The sequence below is a fragment of the Leopardus geoffroyi genome, chromosome C2 (assembly GCF_018350155.1).
Source record: "Leopardus geoffroyi isolate Oge1 chromosome C2, O.geoffroyi_Oge1_pat1.0, whole genome shotgun sequence".
NCBI classification, from domain to species: Eukaryota; Metazoa; Chordata; class Mammalia; order Carnivora; family Felidae; genus Leopardus; species Leopardus geoffroyi.
In genome coordinates, this window is record NC_059333.1 from 142,974,207 (window position 1) to 142,997,880 (window position 23,674).

Sequence of the window (23,674 nt, forward strand, 5' to 3'; positions counted from 1 at the left end):
CTTAGACTATTAACGAGTTGAAAATGTTTGCGTTGTTTATGGGATCTTAATATTCTTTAGTTTTGCAATTATTCCTACCATTGCTTGTTTCTCACTTGGGACAAAATGTTTTCCTTTTTCTTTTTTAAAGTTTATTTTGAGAGAGAGAGAACACAAGTGAGGGAAGGGCAGAGAGAGAGGGAGAGAGAATCCCAAGCACACTCTGTGCTCTTAGCACAGAGCCCCACACCTGGAACTCACGAACTCACCGCAATTCATGACCTCACCGAAATCCAGAGTTAGATGCTTAACTGACTGAGCCACCTATGCACCTTGACAAGATGTTTTTTGTATTCATTTGTATGACTTTAAATAGTAAAGTCCTTCCTAATATGCCTGTGGTATAGATGGAAATGTTTTTCTAAATACGGATTGTACCCAAGTTTTATCGCAAACAACAAAGAATTAGATTGTGGTGTACTGTGTTGTAACACAAACATGAAGTTGAGTTGAAGGTACAAGACGTGTTGAGTTTCATTTGTTTCTGTAAATCAAGTGAAGCAAGTCGTGAAAAGTTTTCTCTAAAGTTTAAAATTATGGCACACACGAAGAGATTTTTAATCCTCACATATTTTAATTTTTTTAAGTTAAACTTTATTTTTATATCTTTATTTTTTTTTTTAATTTTTGCTTTTGAGAGAGAGAGAGACAGAGAGACAGAGAGAGAGAGACAGAGACAGAGCCTGAGCAGGGGAGGGGCAGAGAGAGAGGGAGACACAGAATCTGAAGCAGGCCACAGGCTTTGAGCTGTCAGCACAGAACCTGACATGGGGCTCAAACTCATGAACTGTGAGATCATGACCTGAGCCAAAGTTGGAGGCTTAATCAATTGAGCCACCCAGGCGCCCGGATATATCTTTATTTTTTTTAAGTAGGCTGCATGCCCAACATGGGGCTTGAACCCCAAGATCAAGAGTTGCATGCTATATTAATGGAGCCAGCCAGGCTCCCCTCCTCACATATTTTTATTTGTTTATTTATTTTTTACAGTTTGTTTATTTTTGAGAGACAGAGAAACAGAGCACAAGTGGGGAGGGACAGAGAGAGAGGGAGACACAGAATCCGAAGCAGGCTCCAGGCTCCGAGTTGTTAGCACAGAGTCCGATGCGGGACTCGAACCCATGAACCATGAGAGCATGACCTGAGCCGAAGTTGGACCCTCATCCGACTGAGCCACCCAGGCACCCGTGTATTTTTAGATTGTATGTATTGAATCCCTGTTTTTTAAAGATGGGAAAATTAGTACCTACCTCATTTTTGGTGTTTCTTTTCCTCTGTCAATTATGATTTCTGTTACTTGTTTTATATCATGTAGGTTCATAGCACATTTTATTTTGTAACCATAGTTTTCAGTCATCTAGTATTAATTTTGTATTTAAGTGAATTCATTTTTATCAAAATTCTTTTTATTTTATCATAGCTTCTTCATCTTTGATCACCTATTCTTACTGAACGAAGTTTTTGTCTTCAAGGAGCTTTTCAAAAAAAGCCATGAAGCCTATATTTTCTGAACTGCTGCATGTTTGAGATAGTGTGACCTTCTTTTCTAGTTAAAGACAAAGTTAGGTGAGTATAAGATTTTTGTGTTGAATTTTCTTTTCCTGTGACCTTCCTACATATGACTACATAGTTTTATGGCCTTGACTAATGACTTGGATAAGTCTTGCACACAATTTTCTTTTTCGCTTCTTTTTTTAGGGGTGGGGTCATAAACACAATGTGATTTATATATATAAGAGAATATTATTCAGCAATTTAAAAATGAATGAATTACTCATACATGCCATAATACGGTTGAAGTTTCAAAATATCCTAAGTGAAGGAAACCCATCTCAAAATGCCACATATTGTATGAATCCATTAAAAAAAAAAAAAGAATGAATAGAATGAGATATTGCTTGCAAAGGAGTGAGAGGTGGAGACAGGGAGCAGAGACAGGATTTTGCTTTCTTTTTTAAACAAACATCGTCTTCTTCTTCTTCTTCTTCTTCTTCTTCTTCTTCTTCTTCTTCCTTCTTCTTTCTCAGTGGCACCCTTTTTAAATCTTCAGGTAGAAATCTCTCTCTCTCTCTCTCTCTCTTCATCTTTATTGAGGTAATGTTGACAAATAAAGTATACATATTTAAAGCGTACAACGTGTGATTTGGTATAGGTGTACCCTGTGAAATGATTACCACCTTAAATTAATCAACACATCCATCACCTCACATAGGTACATTTTGTGTATGTGTATGGTGAGAATACTTAAGATTTACTCTCTTAGCAAATCAAATATAGAATATAGTTCTCTTAGGTATAGCCACCTTGCTATACAGTAGATGCTCAGAACTTACTTATCTCTCTTTTTTTTGAGAGAGAGAGAGGGGGGGTGGAGAGGAGCAGAGGGAGAGAGAGAGAATCCCAAGCAGGCTCCACACTCAGCGGCTTGACGAATGCAGGGCTCAATCTCCCCCACAAAATCATGACATGAGCCAAAATCAAGAGTCGGACATTTAACTGACTGAGCCACCCAGGTGCCCCTACTACATGAGTATTTTAAGCATCGCTTTTAACAATTTCACCAAATATGTGTTGCTGTTGATTATTCTGTTAATTTTATTATATGACACAGTTACACAGTAAATGCTTTCATCAGATGATTAAATTTTATTTAGTTTTCTGAATTATTTCTTTCCGTTACATATATTTTCACTTCTATTTGCCTTGCTCCTTGCTTTCTTTCTTTCTTTTTTTTTTTTTTTTAGGAAAGCTTTTTTTGTTAAACTTCTCTTTTGTCTTCCTTTTAATCATTTGAAATCTCCTTGATACCTTCCTTTTGTGTGATTTTTCTCAGTTTTGAAATCTAAGATAGATCTTCATTGTCTTTTCTGACTTTTTTTCCTTTCCTTCATGTTGCAATTTCTAATGGGTGTTTCATCTTTAAAATGAGTGGAATTTTCTTTTTTTCGTTTATCTTCTTCAATTTATTTAGCCTTTCTTTATGATCTATTATTTCCTAGATGATAAGTTACCATAAATTTTTTCAGACTCTGGAGACTATCTTAATTGTGTGTTTCTTGGGAGGTGAGTATTTCCACTTCTACTGCATTGCCAACTGCCTTGCCTTTTCTTATTTCTCTCTCTCTCCCTTCCCATCATGCTTCAGTTTCTTTGGTGTGGGAAGAGGCAGTAACATTATCAGTCTATAAGACTAAGCTACACATTATTTTCTGGTCATCACTAATTTTTGATGGGGGAAAGTCTAGTCATGCAAGTTTTTGCTGACATACTGCAGACAAGGATGAGGGCAACTTTCTGCTTTATTTGGGCTTTATTCCCCCTCTAAAAAATATATTATCTTTCTGGAGGTCATGTCTTCTCTTAGTGTTAGACATTTCAAAGGTCTACAGTGGTTCTCAGCGAATCCTCTTAAGTCACAGACGTCACATAGTGATCTCACCTTAGTCACCATCTTCCTCACTTAACCAATGGCCATTTTATTTACCTTGGAGGCCAGGCCATTGAAAAAGGAGGATGTGATCATATCTCTTCTTCACCTCCTCCACTCATTTCTTTTTGTGGTTTAAATCTGGATCTGGATAGTTATATCTCTACTTCTTTGGGCTGCCCCATACCTATTTCTTTCTATTCTTTTTTTTTTTAATGTTTACTTATTTTTGAGAGAGAGAGAGAGAGAGAGCACATGAGAATGAGAATGAGCATGAGTGGGGGAGGCACAGAGAGAGAGGGAGACACAGAATCCGAAACAGGCTCCAGGCTCTGAGCTGTCAGCACAGAGCCCGACATGGGATGCAAACTCGTGAACCAAAGATCATGACCTGAGCTGAAGTTGGACCCTCAACTGACTGAGCCACCCAGGTGCCCCTCCTTTCTATTCTTGAAATCAAAGTTTTGTTAGATAGATTTCAGGACTATAACATTTACTTTCACAAAGATGTTTGTTTTTCTTGAGGCACATGAAAGCTTGTGTCAGTTTTTGGCATTGTACTTCTTTGTGATTCAAACTTCACTCTAATTGGGATGTACTCTATAAATATGATTTGAGTTTATGACAGTTACTTTTTATCATTTAATTAATCCAGAAATTTCTTTTCTACTTTTTTCTGTCCTTTCAGTTTTTAGAGACATAGAATAAAACTATCATTGATCAAAACTCCATCAGCTTTAACTAGAAATTTTCAAGTATTTTCTTAACTAACCTAATATGGCTATCTTATTTTTATAACTTAAAAATGATAAAAATGATTTTAAAATTAAAAAAGTCATATTCTAATCACTACTTATGACTTGAGGCTTATTTATGGGATAAATCATTGTTCCAGTTTATTGAAATTTAGATAAAACTTAATTTATGATTACAGCTTGAAATCTGGGAAATAAACAGAATTAAATTCCCAAGGTTTACTGAACTTTGTGAAAAGTTTCCAAAGCTCATTAGAAATGTTACAGAGAATTATTTTTGAATAAAGACTGGAAAGGCATTCTATAAATGTCTGCGTAAAAGGGTAACAAGGGTAATTAATTAAGATTTTTCTTCATTAAAAATAGAATAAAATCGCAATGGAAAGTTATGACAAGAATAACTAAAATATTTTCACCTAGTAGATCATTGTTTGGGAAATTATTTTCCACTGAAAAGGTGGTTAGAAATAGAATAAAGAACTGCCATAAGAACACTTCTCTTTCACTTGGTTGTAGTGGTATTAAATCATTTCTATTCCAATGCAAATTACGTCTTGCAAAACTTGAATGGATGTATCCTTCCTTCATGCAGTTCTTAACATAGTAGCTATTTTTATTTTATTATTATTTTTTACAATCCCAATCTAGGCAGAGAATAACACAAAGAGCTTCTTTTGCTCTCAATATTTAGGAGTAAATTTGGAAGCCAAATTAGTTATACATTTTTCGGTGATTTTCTCTCCAAAAAGCAGTTTATTCACACACATGCTCTGAAAAACAGTGACCTGTCGAGTAATGCCATTTCTCCATACTCCAGTCCATTGAGATGAGAGTTTTCTCAGGAGAGAACATCGTTGCTAGTAGACTTAATATTGGCAGAAAGAGCATGAGAGACACATGTTTGGGGGTCATCGGAAGAAAGTATTTTCCTGTCTCTGCTGGGAGAACAGAAAGTATGAGCATCAGAAAGTGAGCACGTCTTCTTTTCTTTTGCTGCTGCCTGAACATTTGCGGTTGTGAGATTGTAAAGGTTTGGAGAGGCGGTGTATGCTCTGTCCTTCTTGGGCTCTTTTTCTTTTCTTTTCTTTTTTTAAGGAAACTAGTAAGTCAACTCAGGAAGGAATCTGTCAAGATATGAAAAAAGGATGAAATTGATTGATTCTGAGGAAAACGAATTAGATGCATTATTTGCACTTCAACGTATTCCATGAAATGAGACTACATCTGTTTCTGAACACCCCTTAAGGGGCGCCTGGGTGGCACAGTCGGTTAAGCGTCCGACTTCAGCTCAGGTCACGATCTCGCGGTCCGGGAGTTCGAGCCCCGCGTCAGGCTCTGGGCTGATGGCTCAGAGCCTGGAGCCTGTTTCCGATTCTGTGTCTCCTTCTCTCTCTGCCCCTCCCCCGTTCATGCTCTGTCTCTCTCTGTCCCAAAAATAAATAAACGTTGAAAAAAAAAAAAACAACTAAACACCCCTTAAACTGCAAAGCATTTGAAGGTCGGAAGAATGAAACTAGTAACCGAATAGGTGATAGACACATCTAGAAATTGGCCTTTCAGAGGGCTCTAAACAAAGCCAAAGGGTGGCTACTTAGAAGAATTTCATACTGTTTTTACAAACTTCATTGTGTGCTATTCTGAAATGAAAAACATTTTTTATCAACTAAAAATCACTGAGTATCACATAAGTGACATCATATATGGATGACGGGTTCTCATCAATACAATAAAATATGATCAACACAAGCAGTGAAATACATATACGTTCTTTTATTTTTAATTCTGAACATACTTTAAAACCTTGTATTGCCTCTAAATTATACTGACTAATATTTTACTATAGTGATAAGGTTAAATCAGGATTCCTATCTTCCAGAATGTTAGTTAAATGAAACATTTAATGTGTAAGCATACAGAATTAAATGTTGACTCTAGTCTTAACAAACATTGATTTAATAGCCTTATTTTAGAGATGTGGAAACTGAGACCCAGATATGATACTTTCTCATTCTCCTATCAACCAGACTTCTGTGTTACTCACTATGTTGTATTGTCTTTTGTGACAATCCATCGATGTGGGAATGGTATTGGAGATAATTGGTTAAAAGGATGAAGGAAAACAAGACTTTACTGAATTAGTTAATGGACATGAACACATTTTTTTAAATGTTTATTTATTTATTTTGAAAGAGAGACCAAAAGCTCGAGCAATGGGGAAGGGGGGGTGGGAGGGGCAGAGAGAGAGGGAAAGAAAATCCCAAGCAGACTCCGCACAATCAGCATGGAGCCCAGCTTGGGGCTCAAACTCACAAACTGTGAGAAATTAACCTGAGCCAAAATCAAGAGTCAGACGCTTATCCAACTGAGCCACCCAGGTGCCCCTAAATATTGGGAATCTTAATCTTTATCACCCTATCTGTTGATTAAAGGAAGTTTTCGGGGAGAGGATAGGGAAGAGTTCTGTGTCCTTCAGATCTCACCCCTAAGTGACTACTTATTAAAAAATTAAAATAAAAGTATAATCAATATTTCCCAATCAATATTTCAGGTAGAGTATTTTCTTACTCAGTGACATGTGAGAAAAGGTAATAGATTATTGTACTAATTCAGAAAAACAAACTGAAAAGACAGATTTGAAGACAGGGGAGCAAAGATGAGAAAATGAACTTTTTTTTTTTTTTGGAGCTTTCTAGATGCAAGTAATGTGGGCAAATAAGTTCAAGCTGTATGTCTTTAAGGCACAACGTTTTTGGTACAACATCCTCAGGGTCCAAGGTCCCAAAGATCACTAGGTTATTGAAAACTCCTCTGACTCAGGATCTGTTATCACAAACCCAGTGGAACAAGAAGAGAAACCTATGTGTACTAAGCATGTGCTTCGTGACCAATCACTATAGACTTTCACGTCTATTACCTCTTTTAATGCTGAAATGGCCCTGTGAAGGGGTATTTCCAAGCCCTTTTAGAAGCACACAAATTGTTTTTCAGAGAGGTTAAGTAGCTTGTCCAAGGTCACACAACTAGTAAGTACTGAGGTCAGGGTTTGAACATACATCTGTCTGACTCAGACTCTCTCACATCCTCTGTCTTACTGCACGATCTTTCTGCCTCCTTTGATCTCCTTAGGCTGCTTTCACACATTCAGGCACGTGTACAGGAGAGCAAACCAGGGGTTCCTCTGTCCATTAAGGTTTGGGGTCTGTTTGGGGTCGTGGGACCAGAGGAGAAAGAGTGTCTCAGGGCAATATTTTTCTATCTCAAACCCTCTGGTGTCTAAGGAAGTTGCTTTTCAGAATCATCCCATAGCTTCAAGGAATTCCAAAGAACTTGAGGACAGATGGTGTGAAATAGATAATGGGCTACCAAGTATGTGGTGTTTGGGTTCTCCCCTATCATAAGCTACACCTTATTGAAGACAGATTGTGAATGTATATAAATAATATATTCATAAGAGTATGTAGTTGAATTGTACGCCCCTCACAATTCCTGTGTTTCAGTCCTAACCCCCAATACCTCAGAATGTGCCTTTATTTGAAAAAGGGTCATTGCAGATGTAATGAATTAAATTAAGATGAGGTCATTAGGGTCAACCCTAATCCAGTATAACTGGGGTCCTTATAAAAAGGGGAAACTTGGCCATAGAGACAAGCACACAGAGAGAATGTCATACGAAGGCAAAGGTAAGGATGCTTCACTACGCCAAGGAATGCTAAAGATTGCCAGAAAACCTGTGTGTGTGTGTGTGTGTGTGTGTGTGTGTGGGTGTGTGATTTACATCTTTTTTCTGATCAGTTTTAGTTTCAACTGGAAAGTTTCAGATCGTCTGGGACACCATCTCATCCTACAGCCTGATTACTATAATACTTTTTACAATTCTCATGATAAGTGTTTCTTAACATTTTATCATCTTTCCTGGATCCCAGTGAAATAGTCAGCAAATACAATATGAATTAAGGCACCTTTTATAGTTTGGGCTATCATCAGGGTGTATACTGTATATTATAGTTGAGTGCTAAGAACTACAGCAAGAGTGAAAGTGAGCAAGTGGGCGGGGTGGGGGGGGGTGCTCTATGTGATCCAGAAAGAGGACACATCAGTTTTGTCACTGACCAGGTCAATGCTTCATGAAGAATAATGTGCTCTGTGTGAGCAGACACTTATTGCTTTCATCAGGAGAGAGACTGGCTTCCCTCTGGGTGCTGGAAATGATAAATAATCTTAGGGTAGGCTGTTTATTACACACTGGTACATTCACAAAGCACTTGGTCAACTCTTCTGGAACAACATAATTGGACCAGCTGTCCATTCTGGTCTTCAAAAGTTTTTTGACACAGGAGGGCATTCTGTTGGCAAAGTCATGAGTGATGCAGTTCGTATAACAGCCTAACATTCAGAATCGGACAGGGGGTCTCCTAAAGAATGTGGTCCTTTCGTACCTCAGTTTCTCAGATCCTCAAGTAGGAATTAGCAATCATATCATTGTGGAGTAGAAAGTTCTGACCCCTTTACAGACCCACAGGTGGGCATCAGATGGAAGTCTGGGCTTCCTCATATTATGTCCAAAATATTTTCTTTATGTGTATGTGTACATTTTAATAGTGAGACTCCATAGCTTTCAATGGAATCTCCAAAGGTTCTATGCCCTTTTTGCCCCCACAAAGAAATAACACATAGGCAAGTAAAATTGAATTCTCCAAACATGTGAACCATTGGCCTTATTTTTCTTTTTGCTAATGGGCATCACAGACGAGGTGCAAAAGATACATTTTTGTCAACACCATTTAAAAAAAATATTTATTTATTTATTTTGAGAGAGAGAAAGAGAGAGTAGCATGAGTGGGGTGAGGGGCAGAGAGAGAGGAGAAAGAGAATCTCAAGTAGGCTCCATACTGACAATGGGGCTGGATCTCATGAGCTGTGAGATCATGACCTGAGCTGAAATCAAGGTTGGACGTTTAACTGACTGCGACAGCCAGGCACCCCATTAACACCATTTTGAAAAGCACTAGAGATCCCAGGTGTTGTGTGTACAATGTGCTATCCTAGGAGGGAAAACTGTTCCTTGTTACAGAAATAGGATAGCATCCATAAGTGGCAGGACCATGCAGTGAGTGTGCTACTATTCTGGCCAAACGACGTTAATCACTAAGTTCATCAAGAATCCAAATCTGTTACAAGTTGTCGTGTGTAAATTCAACTTTGTTCATGCCTATATCCCAGAACTTCTGTATCTAACAGAAAGTAGACGTGATTCTCAGCCATTGTCATTAGGTACCTACAAATCAGTGTCTTGTTGGAATCCATCTAGGTTTTACACTGGGAGCTGGATTTGCAATTGTTAATATAACTACCCACAGTTGACTAGAGTCATCAAAACTGTGAGTATTTTTTCTTTTTCTTTCTTATTTGCCCATTCTACATTGACTTGTTTTATTATTGATTGTTGAGGTTCTTTACATATTCTGAATATAAGCCTCTTATCAGATATGAATTTCAAAATATGTGTTGCATTCTGTGCTTTGTCCTTTTTTTAAATTTAATTTATTTTTTTTAATTTACATCCAAGTCAGTTAGCATATAGTGCAACAATGATTTCAGGAGTAGATTCCTTAATGCCCCTTACCCATTTAGCCCATCCCCCCTCCCACACCCCCTCCAGTAACCCTCTGTTTGTTCTCCATATTGAAGAGTCTCTTATGTTCTGTTCCCCTCCCTGTTTTTATATGATTTTTGCTTCACTTCCCATATATTCATCTGTTTTGCATCTTAAAGTCCTCATATGAGTGAAGTTATATGATACTTGCCTTTCTCTGACTGACCGATTTTACTTAGCATAATACCCTCTAGTTCCATCCACATAGTTGCAAATGGCAAGATTTCATTCTTTTTGATTGATGAGTAATATTCCATTGTATATATATACCACATCTTCTTTATCCATTCATCCATCGATGGACATTTGGGCTCTTTCCATACTTTAGCTATTGTTGATAGTGCTGTTAGAAACATTGGGGTGCATGTGTCCCTTCGAAACAGCACACCTGTATCCCTGGATAAATACCTAGTAGTGCAGTTGCCGGGTCGTAGAATAGTTCTATTTTTAATTTTTTGAGGAACCTCCATACTGTTTTCCAGAGTGGCTGCACCAGTTTGCATTCCCACCAGCAGTGCAAAAGAGATCCTCTTTCTCCACATCCTCGCCAACATCTGTTGTTGCCTGAGTTGTTAATGTTAGCCATTCTGACAGGTGTAGGGTGGTATCTCATTGTGGTTTTGATTTGTATTTCCCTGATGATGAGAGTGATGTTGAGCATTTTTTCATGTGTCGGTTGGCCGTCTGGATGTCTTCCTTGGAGAAGTGTCTACTCATGTCTTTTGCCCATTTCTTCACTGGATTATTTGTTTTTTAGGTGTTGAGTTTGATATTATTTGTTTTTTAGGTGTTGAGTTTGATAAGTTCTTTATAGATTTTGGATACTAAACCTTTATCTGGTATGTCACTTGCATGTATCTTCTCCCATTCTGTCAGTTGCCTTTTAGTTTTGCTGATTGTTTCCCTTAAAACTGTGAGTATTCTTTGAAAAAATACGAGACAAAAACATTTTGGGGTAACTATCTTATCTTATTGATAACAGACCCTGAGATACAGGGTCAAAATTGTTTACTAAAGTTTTTGTTTGTTTGTTTTGTTTGTTTGTTTGAAGTTGCTAAGGAAAGGACCAAATATAACTCCTTCAGAGTGGAGTTAGATTTTGTCCAGCTTGGGGGAAAAGGGTCAAGTTAGACTTTGGTATGATCCAGCCTAACACTTCTATGAATATTTTATGTTGACACCTCTTTTGAGTTAGTTCGGGTGTTTTAAGAATTAAAAAAAAGACGTATTTGAAAACATGAATAAAATTCAACACAAATGAAAACTGGAGAAAGTCTTATTTTCAGAAATGGCAAAGAAAGGGATTAATATCCTAAATATATAATTACCTCAAGAGTAAATATGAAAAATTTTACCACACTTAAGTGTGCAATAAGACAGTTCACAAAAGAATAAATACAGTTGAATAATAAATATATGGAAAAATTAATTTTACTAAAAATTAAAGAAATTCAAAATAGTTACTTCAATGCCATGATATTTAAAAGTTAAAGGTAGTAATACTAAGTATTGCAAAAGATTTGGAGAAATGGTGCTCTCATAAGTGGCATCAATGGGTAATCTGTCAATAAATCATAAAAGCTTTAAAATGTATGTACCTTTTGAGGAAGAAATTACATTCACAAAAATGTAACCTAAGGAACTGATTAGGAACTTAGTGAAAAAGATATTCTTTACAATAATATTTATAATAACAAATAGTTACAAATCTCTTCAATCTCCAAACATGAGGATTGTTTAGTTGTGATATTATCAAATAATAGAATATTATTATTTTAGAGATTTTTAAAATAAAGAATATTATTATTTAAAAGACTTTAAAGATTTAAATGTGGGATTACATTTATAGCATACGCAGATGTTTTTGCTATTTCGAGAAATAGAAAACAGATGTAAATATAAAATATGATCATGTTTTTCCACAAATACGTCTCTCTTTGTATCTATCTACAAAATGGGGAAAAATCTCAAAGGGTATATACCAAATGTTAACAGTGGCTATTTCAAAATAGCAGAAATATGAGTTATATCTATATTCAGTTTTTCTTCTGTGTGTTCAATTTTTTCTATAATGAGCATCCATTGTTTGTAAAACAGAAGTAAAAATGAATTTTAGGAATACTGTGTGTATTTTCTTTCATTCTTTTAACATTGACAAACTATTTAGAGAAGTACTGGGTACTACCATTTAAGTATATTTATGTTGAAGAGAAGAAATACTGAGGTGTTTTCTGATCCTCAACACCATGGAAAGAGAGTTTGATCATTTATAATCAAGCAGAATATATAAGTCAAATTGCAGGAATTTTGTTGAGTAATATGAACATTAAATAAAACTTACTCAGCAAATTGGGAATAACAAAGGAGCCAATCTGAGAAAGTCAGATTTTCTGAGTGCTTCTGGAAGGTGATTTAATGTATATCAGGCTAGTTTCATCAAATAGAAAAGTGTTTTATGGCATATTGTTCCCCCTTTCAGATTAGATTTCTCCCTTACTCGTCATCTTATCCATTGTTATGTGACCAGTTGAACCCTTATATGAAGTGACTAGGCACAGAATTACTACTGTAGCCAAGAAGCAGACAGGACAAAAGTTTTACTTAACCATAGCAACAAGATAAAAACCTCTTCTAATTGTCATAAATTTAAAACCTGCTGCAGAATTTGCAAGGTTGGTATTAGCTGACCTTTAAATAGTTCCATGTAGACTTACCTGAAGTCTGTTGGAAATATTTTCTTCATAGCAGCCACGTAGCTTTGAAGGGGAAGAAAGGCTTTGATCAATAAGAAGCTTGACAAGTATGGTTTTAAAGGATCCTGACTACTCCAAGGTGTTCAAAGAAAGGTTATTTAGAGTAATCCCAATCCTGCCAAAATTTCAGAGGGTCTCAGGAAAGAATAGCTGTCCAAAAAAGCTTCTTTTCTTGTTTGCCCCTCACCTGATATATTGAAGCAAGATTCTATATGCAGACTGCCGGAGAGTTCTAGGGTTTCCACATCTTACTCTTGGAAACAAATAATAAATTAAGCCTGTGTGGAAGACAGAAATAAGAAAAGGCCTGATAATACCTTACTCAGCTTTTAATCAGTAAAACTAGGATTTTTTCAATAGACAGATAAAATCCTCCCTTAGAAATTTCTATGAAACACTTACTGGATGTCAGGTGTTTGGTTTTTTTTTTTTTTTTTTTTTCTGTTTATTCTCCATGCCATTAAAATTCAGCAAAAGTTATTTGACAAAACCATAATTATATTAAAGTAAGTTAATATTTTAAACCAACATTTACTATAGTCTTATAACAACTTTGTTTTAGAAAATAGAAAGGCAATAAAGATTATTCATCGTCTTCCTGTCCAGAGGTGATAACTTTCAATTTTGTATATATTCTAATCCGTATGTCCTTATATACATAAAACAGTTTTGAAAATTTGTATACTTCCTTGTAACTATATTTTCTAACTTTTAAATCAAAGCTATGAATATTTAAACATATCCTGAAATATTCTTTGAGAGAAAAAGAAAGCTACATAGTATTTCTTTTTTTTTTTTTTTTCAAACTTGTATTGAAAAACCAAGAGGATATGCTATGTCCTTTTTCAGAAGAGTCTCTTATACAAGTGGAGGCTATGGACACCACCTTGTCCCTAAGCTGAGGACGTTCTGTTCTCAAACTTGAGTTGCCCAGGATACATCATGGCTCAGACTTGGGTCAAACTGTTGGCACCAGTGTCCACTCAGGAGTGCTGGATGCCAATGATAAGGTAGGGGAGAAATTTTGTGGTGGACCCTTTGTCCTGAACAGCCTCAGACACCCCTTGGGCACCTTGATTTTTTCAGCTTCATTGAAATACCACTTATGGCTGCTGAGATGCTCATCCATGGCATCAAGAGAACCCGTACCACAATATTTCTTTAGCCGGAATCCATCGGAGAAGAAGTACTCAGCAGGGGCCTCGGTGGTGGCAGCCAGGAGAGAGCCCATCATGACTGTGGAAGACCCAAGGGCCAAGGCTTTGGCAGTATGGCCCACATTTTAGATTCTTCTATCAGCAATGACAGGAACACCAACACACCATGCATATTCTGACACCTTGTACATCGTCTTTGCTTGGGACCACCCACAGCCCAGAACTTACTGTGTGATGCATACGGAGCCACTGCCCATGCCCATCCACAGAGCATCTATGCCAGCATCAATGAGGTTCTTGGCCTGCATAGCCATGACCACATTGCCTCCAATAACTTGGAGACTGGCGTATTTCATGTACTTGATCATGTTGATCTGGAAGATGGAGTTTTCCTGAGAAGAGTCCAAATCCACTAAGTCCACAGCATCCTGGTTTAGCAAGCTCAGCTTATACTTGTCATCTTCGTGAGTGCCAGTGGCTGCTCCACATAGCTACTTTTTGGCATCTTTGGAGGCCAGTAGGTGATCCCAGTTCTTCTTCAGGTCTGTCTGGGCAATGATAGCTACAAGTTCACCATCTTCATTTACAATAGGTAACTTTCTCTTCTTGCTGTGCTGCAGAATTTTATTTGCTTCCTTCAGTGTGATGCCTGCAGGAGCTACCACCAAGTATTCCTTCTTCATCATGATCTCTTCCCAAAGCCAGTCACGTTCTTCCTCCTTGAGAAGATCACTGCCCACCAACAACTCCCCATCCAGCCCATGTGTTGGTGGTTGGGATACCAGAGAAGCCATGCTGGGCTTTGGCTTCAAACACATCCCACATTCTATCCTCAGGGCTGAGGTCACAGGGTCCATAATGAAACCCTGCTCGTCTTTCTTCACTTTCTGAAGTTTGTTGACTTGGAAATCAGGTGTACAATTGTGGTGGATGAAGCCAATACCACCTGTAAGGCCTATTGTTATGGCCGTGCTAGCCTCTGTGAGTGTGTTCATGGGTAAGGAAACCAGTAGGGTCTTCAGAGTGATTTTTTTTATTTTAAAGATTTTTTTAAATTTAATTTTATTTTTAAGTGAACTTTACACCCAATGTGGGGCTCAAACTCACAACCCCAAGATCAAGAGTTGTACACTCTACTGACAGAGCCAGCCATCCAGGTGCTCCCAGAATGAGGTTTTTGATCAGAGCAGAAGTCCTGCCTACCTGGTCTGCAGTGAAGTCAGTGTACCCAGCAAGAAGGAGAAAGTCCTTGTGGGTGAGGCCATCGCCACAGTTGAACAGCTGCTGTTCCGTGAGCCCACTGTCTGGGACGTAAGATGTGCCCTGCTAATCGGGTAGTGGGCCACGGCCAGTGTGCAGCAAAGCCATGTGTGTCTGAGGACCTGGCTGCAGGGCGGTGTTTCTTAATTTATGCAAATTCTCAATTCTACAAATATGTGAAGGAGAAATCAGTGACGTAGACAGTATGAGATACAGTGGTTAGTAAGACAGAGTCTCTGATCTCAGTCAGCTTGTATTCTAGTAGTGAAAGGGCCACAGAGGAGTAAACAGAAATGAAGATGCCTACCACGAGGCACTGTAAGAAGAGAGAAAATCCATGTTCACGGAGTGTCAAGGGATGAGAAAGCGCCTCTGATTTGGAGGGTCCTGAGGGGGTGATGTAATGGTCAGTATGATGACAGAATGCTTCTTACACATGTTGTTATGGTCAAGTTCAAATGAGTTAACACCTATTAACTGCCTGGAATAGTGCCTATCATGTACCAAGTGCTCCTAAGGCTCCAATATTATTAGTTCTGTTGTTATTGTCAATCCTGTAATTATGTGACAACTGAAAGAAACCACTGGCTACAATGCCATTTCTTTGAACTCTCTTCCAACTTCAACCCCAAATTCAACAGGCCATGCTTTTCTGTAGCAAATGGGCCTCAAGAAACTCAGCTACTGTGTCCATTGACATCAAGAAGTCAAGTTGGCTGTCATCCATTAGGCACCGGTTAACATTTCGCCTCCAATTTTCATTTGCCTAAAATGATCCAAGGAGCCATAAACTTGAAGAGAGTATTTAATTACTTCAATAAAATAGGCCCATGGTCCTCCATGCTGGTTTAATAACTGCATTTTCATGCTTTTAGAATCACATACAATATGCATTTTAAACCAGTGACACTTATTTCCTTTTATTATTGTTCCCACTCTGTTAATATGTGTTTATCTTATTTCAGTCTCTGTAGCCTTGAAACAAGTACTTATTAATCAGAAGCCATTTAAATGCTGATATGCCATGTTCTGTATTAAGGAAACTAAAAGAGCACCAAGCAGGAAAGTACACATAGGTGCTTCCCCTCTTAATTAAAAGCTGCTTTGTACATATAACTCCTTTCCTGGCATTTTATGTGGAGGTATTCAAATTAGTTTCAATGAGGATAGGGTAATTATAAACATAACTAAAGCTTCATAAGGGTCCTATTTTAGGGACTTGACTCAGTGATAGATGACAAGTGAATATATCATGGCTGGGTGACCACTAATGGACTCCTGCAAATTTGTAGAATGAAATCTCTGTGTTTCTCAGGATTTGGAGTGCTAAGGACCCCAAGCACAATCACAACCTTGGAAAACGTCTCCAGGCCATTGTCTTGATTGGCTTTCAGACTTCCTGCAGGCTTTGATGTGCATCTTGGAGATGCACTGTTCATGATCCAACATAAATTCTAAAAACTGCAGTAGATCATGAAGTTAGTGGTAGGGGAAAGGAGCTTCCTGAAGGGGCTGAAACCATCCCCTACCAAGACAAAAATGCAGGAAACAGACCGACAAGAGCTTTTAAATAGTAATGTAAGTTGCCCTGATCTCTAGATAACACATTTGTTTGACAATAAAAATCCTGGCTACAAGAGGAGTCTAGTCATTCTACCATAAGACCCCCTGGGCCAAATACTTCCATTTCCTTAGCTAGTCTCTTTCATAGCGTATCCCAAAAGGTGTGCTTCTAGAGAGCACCCTAGGAGGCAGACCCTGCATAAGTCTTAGAAGTAGCTTCAGGTAGGGACGCTTGGGTGGCTCAGTTGGTTGGGCATCCGACTTCGACTCAGGTCATGATCTCGTGGTTCGTGGGTTCAAGCCCCACATTGGGCTCTGTGCTGACAGCTCAGAGCCTGGAACCTGCTTCAGATTCTGTGTCTCCTCTCTCTCTCTCTGCACCTCCTCTGCTTGTCCTCTGTCTCTCTCTCAAGAATAAATAAACATTAAAAAAAAAGTAGCTTCAGTAAATCCATCCCTTACACACACACACACACACACACACACACACACACACACACACAGAACATGAGCACAAGCTGTGAGCATCTTGCTAGGTTCTTTGCTGGGCTGAAGCAAATTGGGATGGTAGTGGGCAGCTTAGAGGGAGTGTGAGCATGCCAAGAATTCCTACAGCATCCTAATACAAATTGTTAGGATTTGTTAAAACAGTAGGAGAAGGAAGAATAGACATCTTCTGGTAGAGCTTTCTATTTTAAAAAGCAATTCAGACAGGAAAGGTCACCTGTTCTAAGATGCACAATATCAGTGCCTGAAATGGAAGTTGGACTCAGTTTTCCTCATTTTTTGGTCCTGTATATTTCCATCATATTAGGCTGATTAAAAAACAAATATTACTCGAAGTAGATTCCCCTGAAAATAGCTTTCTTCACTTCTCAATAACTGTCCTCACAGTAAAGACCCTCCCTAATGAGAAAGGAACTATAAAAACTTGCAATAAAAATGGACTAGACGGGGCACCTGGGTGGCTCAGTTGGTTAAGCGTCTGACTTTGGCTCAGGTCATGATCTTGCGGTCCGTGAGTTCAAGCCCCGCGTCGGGCTCTGTGCAGACAGAGCCTGGAGCCTGTTTCAGATTCTGTGTCTCCCTCTCTCTCTACCCCTTCCCTGCTCATGCTCTCTCTCTCTCTGTCTCAGAAATAAATAAACGTTAAAAAAATTTTTTAAAAAAACGGACTAGATAAAATGGGAGTACCAGGATCTACTTTAGGAAAATCAGATGCCCATTCTTTATGAGGTCTATGAAGAAGGTACATTTCACTGAACGGAGATGGTGTTCACGGTCAGACCCTTAATGGGGGACCAATAAACAATGCACAACAATGCTGCCTTTGCCTCTTTCTTACTGTAAAAATTTCCTTTGTGCCCATACTAATAGAAATTAAATGTTATATTACCAAATCCAAAAGTAAACAAGGGCTTAGAAAGAATTTTCTTCTATCAGTAAGGGGTCAATGATTGTACTCCATTTCTGGCTGATATACTCAGCAAATACTCCAACCATCATACCTTTGGTATGGTTTAAACATTGATTGTTTTTAAATTTTTTTTCAACGTTTATTTATTTTTGGGACAGAGAGAGACAGAGCATGAACGGGGGAGGGGCAGAGAGAGAGGGAGACACAGAATCGGAAACAGGCTCCAGGCTCTGAGCCATCAGCCCAGAGCCTGACGCGGGGCTCGAACTCACGGACCGCGAGATCGTGACCTGGCTGAAGTCGGACGCCTAACCAACTGCGCCACCCAGGCGCCCCCATTGATTGTTTTTAAAGATAGTTCAAGAGGGGCACCTGGGTGGCTGAATTGGTTAAGTATCCGACTTCAGCTCAGGTCATGATCTCACGGTCTATGAGCTTAAGCCCCGCGTCAGGCTCTGAGCTGTCAGCACAGCTTCGATTCTGCTTCGATTTCTGTGTCTGCTTTGGATTCTGTGTCTCCCTCTCTGCCTGCCCCTCCCCTGCCCGCACTTTCTCTCAAAATAAATAAGCCTTAAAAAAAAGATAATTCAAGAAATTCAACAAAATTCAATGCCAAGACATCAAGTAAATCAGTTGCTAGTGAGCCCCATAAATAAGGAATACTCAAAAGAGTCTGGTTTGTTTTCTAGACCTTACACCTGTTTAAATATCATGTTTGTTCCCCAGATTTAGAGAGTGTATTATGGTGCTAGGCCCACCAAGATAGCTTAACTACCTAAAAAAATTCAGCAGCATGGATTTGAGGTCATGAACATTAAAATAGCAGGAAGTAGCTTTCTATAAAGTTCAGAATCATAGCAACAAATTTTTCTTTCACATCTTATCAAGTCCCAGGCACCTGCCCATGAAATTGGCAGCAGAAAGATTTTCTGTGCTGCAAATTACAGGTTTCTCGTCATCTTGCCAACTTGCTTTGTCTCCACAACCTGGCAAAATGTGGCTATTGGCAGGAAAATGAATATTTGAAAATGATTACAGCATATAGAGATTTTTTGTTCTATAATGTCTAATTGAGTAATATAAATACTGTTTTAGCACTAGGGGTATATTTGCTTTCTACTTTAGAATAGATGACATGCTCTGTAATTTGAGCCCTTGGGCACTAGTCCCTCAAAGAAAGCATTAGAACAAGGTCCTCAATGAACATTATCTGTAACAAGGATAATTTATCAAAATATTAATGACATCTGTACTTTGGAATTCCATGGTCATAGCCTTCCCTCCAGCTAACCTGAGACATCCCACTGCCTGCTGCTGTAGAGGAATTGGACAGAAAACCAGAATTTTCTAAATATCTTGACCATTTATAAAACCAGATTTTCCATCAAGTGTAAAGAAAGTACCCCGCCATCTATGGCAGCTGTGCCATTGGCTTGTTGCCTACGGTAAGAGAATACAGCAAATAGGAAATCAGAAAGCCAAATCCAGTTATTCTGGTTTGAAAGGTTTATTAAAGAATGAAAGGCTGTAGGGGAGTAAGATGGGGAGTGGGAAATATAAGCAGCCCAAAGAGACACCAGGGTGTTAGATGAAGGAAACATCCGAAACAGGGGGCTGTTTTTTAAAACTCATGTTAGGGATTCCAGAAGATAACAGTCTCATAAGTGGTCATCAAGCCACATCCAGATGAAGTTAAAAGCAGTGAAACTGAAGCTTTCCTGAGCTTGGCTTAGCTCTCCTGTGGCCAGTGCTTCTCAAAGGATGACAGCAGCAGCAGCATCACCTGGGAACGTGTTAGAGATGCAAATTCTTGGACCTCACCCTAGACCTGCTGCGTCAGGAACTCTGAGGGTGGGGCCCAGAAGCCTCTGTTCTGACAAGTCCTCCAGAAATTTCTTGAGGACCACCATCCTATGGCCTGATTGGAGGGTCAGGATTTCCACAGGTCCCCCAAGGCAGACAGTGAAGCTGAAGTCAAGTGTCTCTGCCTTAGGGCCTACCCAGCTGAGAGTCAAGGGACCTGTAGTGTAGAGCACGTAGGCCAAGGGCTGGATGGAGAATGCGCAGGTGTTCAGAGACCTTTGTGACACCAATTAGAACAGAACCTAGACCCAGCTGAGAGAGATCAACGCACCTACTTTAGGTGCAAATAGCAATAGGTCGGACATCACACAAGCTACCAGACAAAGGGCATCTCCTCAGAAAGATACCTGAACTACAATGCAAGAGCTGCTCCACTCTCCCAACTGTAAAGTCCCACTGGGGACACCTCTGTGACACACCCATGTCACTCCCCAGATACACAAAGACCATCTTGGAAAAAGGCAATGGAATGGTGAGGAAAGGCAAAAGTATATGGCCATCTTGTCTGAAAAGACAGTCTTTCCAAAAAGACCGTTTAGAATGTTCAGAGACCTGATTAAGTGTCCAACTTAGAAGGACCGGATGTTTATACTGCAAGGAAACTGTTGAATCGTAAAAATCTGTGACTTCATTAATTGGCAGGTCTGAGTTGTTCCCATTTCTCTGGGGAATAGGGCTTATAAGGAAGCTTGGGCCAGTGTTAGAGAATAAGTAAACTGTATGCCTGAAAGCAAGATGCATAAATTTGTAACTATGCTATGCACCTTTGCAGCCTTGTAGTACAATGCTTGGTTTTTGGTACTCAGAATGTTTTCTGGAAATCAAAATATTTCAGTATAGAAAGGACAGAATGAAATAATTTTAAAAAGGGATCTTACAATTGTGAGGACTGCTCGTGACATTTTTATAGTTTGCCCTTGGCAAATTCTCCTCCATCCTCCCTCTCTTCTAGATAAACCATCAAGCAGCTTTGCCAACAGAAGCCTGACTCAGAGCCCTCAGGTGGAGGGAGTTTGGCAACATTAGAATGGTGGGCAGATTGGGAAGGGTCAGGTAGGAATTCCCTATTTGGAGACTCAATTAAGCAGAATGAATACGATGGGCCTAAAATAAATGAATATACAATAAAACAATGGGCAAGAAAACAATAGATTTCTTTGTTACTGGGATTAGTTAGAATGCACTGGGTTTTTCAGTTACTTCAATGTCAAGAGCGTGATCTTGGAAAATCACACCAATGTACCTTAACTGAAAAGTATTAAAAGCTCTTTAGAAATGTTTCCAGGCAGTATGTTTAAATATTTATGAACAATTTCTATAAATGACTGCTGGCCAGTTATAATAATTAGGTGTATTCAGATGATACAATAATCTTCCCTCCTCTTGAAAATGTGCTGACTTTGTAATACTTACCCTGAAATGGCCTCTGCTCAGTGTGCTGACCTGTTTTTTTTTTTTTTTTTTTTTTTTTTTTTTTTTCTTCTTCTTCTTCTTTCTGGAAAGATTGGGTTTTGTTTTTAAATTAAAAAAAATTTTTTAGTTGAAGTATAACTCGTACATATATTAAATTCACAAATTTAAATGCGTAGCTCAGTAAACATATGTGCACGCCCATCTGAACTCCACCCAGGTTGAGATATTTCTAGGCCTCCAGGAGGTCCTTTGTCCTCTTCTAAGGGAATAACTCCACCCTATGCCACCTATTGTTCTGATTTCTATTACAGTTGATGACTTTTTTCTTTTTCTGAACTGAGGTAAATGGAATCAAATAGTAGTGATGTTTTCATGACTGGGTTCCTTCACACTCAAAATTATGTCTTTATGATTCATCTACATTGTTTCATTTGACACCAGCCTATCTTTTTTCCTTGCCGTGTGGTATCCCACTGTAGAAGTATACCATCATTTTCTTTTGATGGACATTGGGTCATTCCTAGTTAACTCTTATTAATGAAACTTCCATGAGCATTCTTGTATAGTTCTTTCAATGAACCTAAGCATCTGTTTCTCTTGGGAATAGACCCAGGAGTGAAGCTACTGGGTCAAAGGATATAGGTTTATTTAGCTTTAGTGGCCATTGCCAGATATTAAAAATGATCATACCAATTTATGTTCTTATACAAAAGGCTGGCTTTAAAAAAATTTTTTTTAACATTTATTTGTTTTTGAGAGGCACAGAGAGATAGAACACAGCAGGGGAGGAGCAGAGAGAGGGAGACACAGGCTCCAGGCTCTGAGTCTCCAAAGCAGGCTCCAGGCTCTGAGCTGTCAGCACAGAACCTGACACAGGGCTCGAACTCACGGACCGTGAGATCATGACCTGAGCTGAAGTCAGCCACTCAGCCGACTGAGCCACCCAGGCACCCCTAAAAGGCTGGCATTTTAAATGAGAGAACATACATTGTATTTCAAGAGGCCTTTCTTAACACTGGCTTCCATGGGATGGTCTGTCTGTAGTTACTTACGCAGGGCATAAGTGCTCTAGAGAGGAAAGAGCACTTCTCACTTGTCTGATTCATTTTCAAATTCAATTTTATACACACACACACACACACACACACACACACACACACACACATCAAGGAAAGGTGGTGGCTCATACAGGAAGCAATTTAGTATATAAGGCAAACTTACTTCTCAGAGCTCCCTTAACCCTATATAATACTTTTCTCTTTGAACCTTTATTTTTTTTCATATTGAAAAGTATATATGGAAAATGGGGGAGGCTATGCATGTGTTGGGGTGAGAGGTATATGGAAAATCCCTATACCTTCCCCTCAATTTAGCTGTGAACCTAAAAAAAAACAAAAAAAAAAAACAAAACAAAAAAAACCCATATGGACTCACTGCAGAAAATTCAGAAAACACGGGAAAATGCACACGAGAGGATAAAGACCCATACTCTGACGGACTTTTCTCATTATATGCTTCCAGAACCTATTTACACATGGGAGAGTTCTAGCTGTATGAAAATCATTTCTTTGCAAAGGTTTTGCAACTTGTGTTTCTGTTTTTTGTTTGCTTATTTTGGATTATTTAACTGTATTCATAGACATCTTCATGCATCAATAATTATAAATATGCATCATGTTTAATGGCAGCAGGGAATTTTATTGTACATAAATGCCCTAGTTGATTTAACCATTCCCCTATTGGTGGGTGTTTATATTCATGCTTTCTCTTTTAAAAACAATGATGCAGTAAGCATCTTTATGTACATATCTTGTGCACATGTTAAATTATTTTCCTTAGGATAAATTCCCAGAGTTTAATTTATAAGTTAAAAGTGATTCATATCTTCAATTTTGATATAGATTAACAAAATGCCTTCCCAAATGCTGTGTCAAGATACATCTCTAGCAGCATATGAGTGCAATTCCCAAACTCCCAAATAGCAGGCTGCAGCATTCTTTTTTTTTTTTTTAAGTTTATTTATTTTTGAAAGAGAGAGGAGGGAGGGGCAGAGAGGCAGAGGAAGAGAGAGAATCCCAAGTAGGCTCTGTGCTGTCAGCACAGAGCCCCATATGGCCTCGAACCCACAAACGATGAGATCATGACCTGATCCAAAATCAAGAATCCTATGCTTAACCAACTGAGCCACTTAGGTGCCCCTGCAGCATTCTTTTTAATCACAATTTTATTGGCCTTAAATAATGCCCATTTTTATTAATATTTACTTAACTACAAACAAAACTTAACATAGTTCCATAATTCTTTTTTTAAAGAATTTTTTTAAGTTTATTTATTTATTTTGAGAGAGAGAGACAGAGAGCGTGAGCAGGACATG

The 23,674-nt window shown here is 38.6% G+C and overlaps 1 pseudogene; it reads right to left on the bottom strand.

Moving 5' to 3' along the window:
- Positions 1–13,472: 13,472 nt before the first annotated feature.
- The window catches only part of LOC123610416, a 29,823-nt pseudogene continuing 19,621 nt past the window's right edge, over positions 13,473–23,674 (bottom strand).